We start from the raw sequence: 8,567 nt of genomic DNA, 5'->3' as shown, positions 1-8,567 counted from the left end.
AAAATTTAAATTATGGGCCGTAAGTGAAAAAAATATTCCTGAAATAACCTCGTTTTATTTACACTAAATAAATATGTAGATCAGACAAGCCAATCACAAAATAAATTTTCATTCAATTTTAGTATTTTTATACGTTTCATGAGCATGAAATGGTATTATAACTTTGGTCCGATGTTTTTTAAGTACCAGAACAAAAAGAGATAGACCCATTAAAATGTATACTTATATGATCAGAACGTCGAGCTGAGTTGATTTAACCATGTCCGTCTGTCCGTCTGTCCGTCTGTCCGTCTGGCCGTCTGTCTGTCTGTTTGTATGCAATCTAGTCTCTCAGTTTTCGAGATATCCGTATCAAATTTGGTATGTGGGTGTGTTTTTATAATGTATTAATCATTTGTCGGAACCGGAAGAATCGGACCACTATAACATATAGCTCCCATACAACTGATTGTTCAGATATGAGATTTTTCGTTATAACTTCTCCATTTATGCAGCTACGAACATGAAATTTTGCAGTACTTGCACCCATTATCAACAGAATACTTACAGTAAAAATTACAACGATCGGGTCACTATAACCTATAGCCCCCATACAACTGATTGTTCAGATATAAAATTTTTCGTTATAACTCCTCCATTTATATCGCTAGGAACATGAAATTCCGCACTGTTTTCAATAATTATCAACAGAAAACTTACAGTGAAAATTAAAAAGATCGGGTAACTATAACCTATAGCTCCCATACAACTGATTGTTCAGATATGAGATTTTTCGTTATAATTCATCCATTTATGTAGCTAGGACCATGAAATTTCGCGCTGTTTTCACTCATTATCAACAGAAGACTTACAGTGAAAATAACAAAGATCGGGTCACTATAACCTGCAGACCCCATACAACTGATTGTTCAGATATGAGGTCTTTTATCATAACTCCTCCATTTATGCAGCTAGGAACATGAAATTTCGCACCATTTTCACTCATTATTAACAGAATACTTACAGTGAAAATAACAAGGATCGGATGATGACTACAACATATATCTTCCATACATCTGATTGTTCAGATATGGGATTTTACTGTAAAACTCCTTTATTTGAACAGCTAAAACCGATAAATTTCGTAAGATATTTTATAAATAATAATACAAAGTCTACTGAGGAAAATCATCAAAATCTATGCTGTATAAGCTTTATCTCCTATAGCACTGATTGTTCAGATACCAGTTTTTGCCATATATCTCCTTTATGTAGGAAACTAAACCCAATAAATTGTGTTACCGGTTTACATACCGATCACATAGCGGTGAAAATCACTTAGATTGGTGTCATATAAAGTATATCTTCCATACCTCTGATTGTTTAGATGCGATTTTTTATATAAGTATGTAACTCCTCTATCGATGTATGCAGATGTATTCAAAAGCAGTAATCTGTCAAAGTAAAATTTGCAGATGTTCATGAAAGGTATGAAGCCTTCGACATAGCCAAAGACAGCGCTGCTCTTACTTGTTTTTTTATAAATTTCAAATTTTACTTTTGCAATTTTTTTCATTTTGTTGGAAACCCTATAATTGTTTTCAACTAGTTTTGATAGGTTTTTCAGTGTTGCTTTAGATCCGGTTAATTCAACATAGACAAGTTATTTGCCATCCGCCAATTCTTGAAAAATATACCCCAGAGGAGGGTCCAAACTATCTGTCTCTTTGTCGACTTTAAATCCACTTTCGATAGCACGTAAAGCTACTGCTTATGCGGCCCGATGTCTGAATTTGGTATCCCAGTCAACCGGTCCATCAGAATTTCGATGAACCTCTCCGAGCCGTTTGCTACCAAAATATGTAGGTTTCAGACTGAGCGACTCTATCGTGCTATTTCCTTAAGCTAATGCTGTATAGAAAATATGACATAATTCTACCACGTTACCGTCCATTCCAAACAATGAGGATCTGGTGTGAATCTTAATCAAACAGTATCCGCTCGATACACTTACCAGAATTAAGGCCTGCGGATTTGGGAGCCTCTTATCCCGTTGTTTTCTCCACTCAACCCTAAAAGGAATGTTAGTGGACAAAGGTCTAATTGTTAGTTTCCATCACCGAATTCTTGTAGGGAAGCATTGAGGGTATCTAAAGATGTACTCATTAAAAATGCTGCGTAATCCGCATAGGCAATCAACCAGCAGTCTCTACTCACACTCACCAGCTCCCATAGCATAGGTCTGTTACGCTCTATATATGCCTTATTTAGGTCTGTTTCGTACGCAAGCTTTGCTAAGAGATCTGACAATTGCACGCGGATACGCACTACTAAAAGCCCATTCGATGTCGAGAAAGGCAAGTCTTTGTTTATGAAGCCTTGTTCTTTCAATCAACGTTGTCTCGACTGATCTGCCCTTGAAGTACGCATGTTGAGCTAATGACAGGCGAGCACTAGGTATCCTGTTACTAAAATGCATAACATTTTACCATTTCACCAAAATTTTAAGCGGCAACGAAAACAGACTGTGTGGTCTAAAATCCCTGGCCAGATGTGAGAGCTCTTGCCAGCCTTTCGGTATAAATGTCACCCACACTTCCAAGCGCTGGTGATGCGCTCTAGCACAACTCAACTTACGAATACTAAGCCAGCCAAATGTATGACACCTTCTGAGTTTTTGCCAAATGCGCAAGTATAATGGCGACTGTTCCCGCTGACTTGAAAAGATATAAAGATTTTATCGTCCAAGCAAGGCGACGTTTATCCAGCAGTTTGTTGTTCCGGTTACGTAATCCCGCCTATCGTGGGAACGATCAAGTCGAGCAAGACGGTGCTGCGATCTCTTGTTGTTAAATCGGAGGCTTCTCTTGGCAGTGGGGATTGAGGAGAGGGTTAGTACCCAAACTAAGTTTGCAAAAACAAACGTCTGGTTGTGTGCCCCAGCGGCTATAGCACCAGCTTTTAGAAAAAGGCGCTCAGCAGGCACCAAGGTTCCAACTAAATGACAGTATTTTTTCGAAACATTATTTCATTTCGCAAGAACTTCAGTACTCAGGCCAATGCTAACGAATATTTGAAATGAATTTTTGTGAACCTCGGGTCGAGTAAAATTAATGCAGCTAGCAAAAAAGAAAGTTCGATGGATGGACTTTAAACAACTACAGAGCACATATTTCTTGAACATATTTTTACGATTATTTAACAATTAGTCGATTAATTATCGATTTATGAAACACAAAACTACGATACAATTAAATCGTAAATTGGACAAAAATAATCGATTAATTCAATCAAATGATTAGTCGCTGTCATCCCTAAATATGAGGGCTTTTATCTCGATTAGACAAAGGGGCATGGCACCTCCCTGGAACTTGGTATGGATAAAAAAATATCGGTTATTGGAAAAGGGCCCGCGGTACCTCCTATACAAACTGAATTTTTTATACTACCACATATTAAAAAATTTACTTCAATTCAAAGTATTTTTTAAGTTAAATTAATTATAACAAAATGTATGTAGATCGAGTCGTTGTATCCCAGAAATGTTGATTCTTACGAACAAAAATGTCATAACGGTTTTTAGAGATAATTGCATAATCTACACTTTTGTCAAACCTATTTTTATAATAAACCTAACCGATTAGCTGATAAATGGCAAAAATCAATTTATGTGACCTTTGACCTTGAATAATTTCTTTTACAGATCTGGGATTGATGAGGACTTTTCACATTTCATTCAGCTTAAAGATATGGTTTAAATAGAGTAGCAATTAAAAAAATATTACTTACGCGGGTTATAATGCACTTCAATTAGGTTGACAAGTGATGATAATTTATGGAAAAAATTGTGTGAAAAAAATAATATTTTTTTTGAAAAATCCCCGTCTCAAAAGATTTTTCGATATACGTTTTGCTGTAGGCATGGGTAACACTGCGCTGCGCGGCGCAATTGTGTTAGCACCGTAGCCGGAGTTGCCGCGCCAACACCAGTATATGGAGAGCGCCAGCGCCAATAACACCAAGCAACACATGTAGCACACACACAATTCGCCTTAACTCTTTGAAAATTTACACGTACTTTGTTTTTGCTTTTGAGTGTTGAGAACGCAAATTTAAAGCTTTTACTCAAGAATGATAGAATATCGTGGCATTTACTCCATTCCTAGCAATTAAATTCAGTTGGCGGTACAAGCGTTTCTCAGCGCCGAAAATTATAGAAATAATAGACATGACACCACTGTATGGTGTACTGCAATGTATGACGATGGGTACTGTGGTGACACTCAGATGGCGCCGTGTTCAATTCAGTACACTGCGCTATTGCGCTGGGTTAGTGCGCTGACACCACAGGTGGCGCTGACGTTATTGAGCTAGCGCCGAAAAAATTGCGCAATTACCCATGGCTATTTTGCTGGCGTTTATTGCCTCACAAGATCATTTGTCTCTCTACGGCTTCTAGTACCTTTGGACCCAAATCAGTAGGTAGAGGTCTGTTATATTTCGCGACCACGTACAGTCTTGCTGATGGCTAGGTTAGACAGTGCTTGAGGACAAAAAAAAACTCATAAAGTAATGAAAATCTGTTTTCTCTTTCCGGACTAAAATTGCTAGTACATTACTCAGCTGTCATTTGCCTAACAACTACGCAATCCTACGAGTCTATATATTTGCCCATTCACTCACATCATTATCGTCATTCCACTTTTATCCAGTGATGCATTTACCATTAAAATATACGAAGTTGGAAGTTTTCAAATTTTCTTAGCTTACGTTCCATACTTCAAAAGCAAATGGTTTGTTTATACTTAATTTTTATTGCAACGCCATTTCCCTTTCAAATTTGCAATCCACAAAAACTAATGTCATTTCTCTAAACAGCTTAAGGAATATAAATGGACGAACAACAACAGCAACAATGCTAAACACATTTTGTATTTAGTATTTCTTCGAAAAGTACTCAAAATTGCGCATGACTCAGTTCATAATTTTTTGCTTTCGTAAGATGTTCTCAAATACGTACTTACAATATTTTTCGCACATTTGACTAAGTAGCTGAGCATGAGTAAATAATATTCTAAGTACATAATTTCGAAAAATCGTGTATTGTTTATTTTTAGCTGTATTTCGTACAGATGCTGAAAATGTTCAGAAAAAAGGTAGCCAAAAATCGAAATACGCAAATGGGAATGCAAATCTCAAAAATAAAACAGAAAAGAGAAATGAAAGCAAACAAAACAAAATCCGATATTATAAAATTTGTGTTTTGTGACAAAATTTGCGAAAATTGTTGCCGCCAGCTGTGCGCAAGTTGAAGACTTATTATTATGTATTGAATTGACTATAAAAAAAAAAGAAAAAGAGAAAACTAAAAGTACCATTAAAATAAATGCTGTCATTAAATTTTTTTATGATATTTACACCCGAATTCATAAAAAATAAAGAAAACTTTAACTGCTTTATATATCGAAAATTTTTATGAAATGAAAAAAGGCCATAAACGGCTATAAACGAGCCCTGGTTCGGTCACTCTTCTAGAAAAAAAGCGCTTGAATTCTCCTTGATGAGTTGATATATCTAGGATTCACGCTAGATAAGAGGCTTATTTGGAACTCCGATCTTGAAACCTCCAAAACTTTTGCCGAAATTTGGGCTTTTTGTGTAGAACACTGGGTCCTCATATTTTTGTGTTCAAGCAATAGTAGGAGCCACGAGGGTGCTGCAAAAATTCAACTTTCTCACGTAATCTTCTAGAAATCTCATACGCGTATTCTTGGGAAGATGCCAGGATTGGAAAAATTAGGACTTTCTGTTTCCATGTTCTGCTTTGGCAGAAAGCTCGTGGTAAAAGTGCCAGAAGGGCTTGACAAACTGACTGCCGGTCTTTGATCACAGATGAGTACATTGGTGCACAGCCGGTTTAAGGATGGCCGAAAAAACGGGTGTTGGTATTTATGGACCTGGCACCATACTTGCAATTGCAGAGCAGATGGCCAACTTTGTTCCAGGCCGCTGTATTAGTTACCTTAGTCTACTATAAATTAAACCTTGTAGGGCAAGGCTTTCAAATTATATATTCTCCAACAGAATGATCTAATCTCTAGCCAAACCCAGCCTGCCGAAGTACTTTCAAGATTTTTGTATTAGGAAAGCCGAAGCTATCTGGAGCATTCAGGGTTGGAGACACCAGTTAGGAATAAAAAAAATGCAGGTCGCAGTATCCCTGGTTCGGCTACATGCACGTATTAACCCTTTCAGCACCAGAAGCCTATAATTAAAAAACCTATGATTTGAATTGTAAAACGTGACTCAACGGGGGCTAAATCCACAACTTTTGAAATAAAAAAGAATTCAATATGTTCTATGAAAAATAATTTTCTTTAAAAAATTTTCATTAATTTCAACTAAAAACTAATTTTTTTCTAACCCAACATTTTTTATTGATATAATTTTGCCGTCGAACCTAATTTTTTCAAAACAAGGTTTTAATTTTTTTTGTTTTTAACTACTTTTAAAAGTGGGTTTTCCCCAAAAAAAAAAATCCCAAACAATGTTTTTACCGCAAAAAAATATTTTTTTTGCCATACAAAAGAACAATTTTTTTAGTTTTCGTCGACGTTATTTTCTTAAAAAATTATTTTGACCCGCATTATTTTTTTCGTAAGTTATCTTAAACAGTTTTCCAACTAATATTTATTTTTTAATTAAAAGCACTTTGCGTAAAATTTTGATCCTAAAAATAATTTTTCGTTATTTTTATTCTCAAAAATAATTTTTCTCCAAAAAATCGCTGTTCCTAATGCTACTAATATTGTGGCGTAATAATATTTACAGGTTGGCCTCTGTTAACACGTACATACATTATTTCTGCGACACGGTCTCACTTTAACATGGTTAACTTTTTGCGACTCATTTTCACAGAAAAAACGTCTCCTTACACGGCTTTGAAAAAAATTAAAAAAAAAAGCATTAATAATTAATTTTTTTCAACAAAAAAATTTAAAGTCGAGGCGCTCTCGTACACTGATGTTAGCAGTGAAAAATTTATGTTATCTCATACTATCTGTCACCTAACACTTTAAAAGTTTTTAAATATTCCTTAAAAAGCAAATTGTGGCATAAAGCTCAAAAACGCTGTTATTTTTAATGTTCGGTAAACTTTTTTAAGTTCGGTTGAAAGTTTTTTCCTAAATTATGTTTTAAAATTATTTTTATCGAAGGAAAATTTCTTCAAAAAATTTATTTTAAATTCGAATTAAAACAAACTTACTATGATAATTTTTTCTAATTTTGATGAAAATATTTTTTTCTAAAATGTCTTGATAAAAATAACGAATGAATAAGTGCCTCTTTTTAGACTTAAAAAAATATAAAACTACAAAAAACTCACAATTTTCTTTTGAGTAGAATAACTTTTGGGAAATGTGTTCCCCTAGGTCCTGAAAGGGTTAACCAACTAGCTTGCCAAGGATATACATACGAAAAGTTTCGTGGAGTACGAATTTAGATTCTTACAAGGTATGGTTGAGCTTTATAACCAAAAAAAGCTTACTCAATTTTTATGCCAAAAGGGCTAGAGAAGCAGTATTAAATAATTCAAATTTGGTGGGAGAAAAATCATAAAAATCTGCGCCACATACTACTTCATTCTAAATTTGTTCCAAATAACTTAGCGTAAGACAACATTGCGAACGCCAACACTGAACTGCTTTCCAACACCATGAATGTGACATGATTAGCTTGACTTCTAACGCCTTGAATTTTGTCATTCACCGTGCAGTGAAACAACTGCTACAACAACAAGTAGTGTTCGCCAAATGATCCACTTAAAAATCTGCGCCATTAGTGGCACACTTCAAAACAAGTTTTCAATCTAACCTCCCGGTGTTTGCGCGTTGTTTTTTTTGTTTTCAATTCAACACACTTGACTTCAGGCGATTTCAACGCCCTCTGAGAGGGCAACTAAGCGCCTAGCAAGCAGGCACAACACTCATATATGCTGCTGTGCAAGTGGGCGCACGCCCCGCTGTCACCACCTTCAACTCAGTCATTGCCGTACATTTACGCGGTGTCGCTGATGTAGGTTTTTCTTTTGTTGTTTTCTTCTGTTGATTTCTTTTCTTTATTTATTTTTTTTGCTATCGCTTGCTCGCTCTACTTCCCTCCCCTAGTTCACTTAAGAATTGGCATAAACAAAAAACATTTAACAGTGCATTATTTTATTTTCAATTACACCACATCTTCCACATCTCCATATTACATGCATTAGTACGTTGGTGTGTGTTTGTGTGAGTACACTGCCTCTTCGGCAGCGACCTCCAATGTGGAAAATCGGAAATGTTTTAATTTTAAAGTGAAAAATATTCCACGTTGCACGTTTGATGACAACAAGATCCGTTGCCGACATGTAATTTTATTCGCTGAACATCTGCGCAAGTGTTTTGTAGGTATGTATTTATATGGTTGTATGGAAGCGAATATCGTACGAGTTTGTTTTTGAATGCTGTGTCGATTTTTTAAATTCATTTCAATGCATTAAATCATTGGCCCTCGAATGCTGTTTGGAGATATTTTTTGAAATCAAATGAAAT

Source organism: Rhagoletis pomonella, unplaced genomic scaffold, assembly GCF_013731165.1.
Source record: "Rhagoletis pomonella isolate Grant_MI unplaced genomic scaffold, Rhpom_1.0 Rhpom_scaffold_00013, whole genome shotgun sequence".
Lineage (NCBI taxonomy): Eukaryota > Metazoa > Arthropoda > Insecta > Diptera > Tephritidae > Rhagoletis > Rhagoletis pomonella.
The sequence above is the reverse complement of the archived record's forward strand: the minus strand, read 5'-3'. Positions refer to the sequence as shown.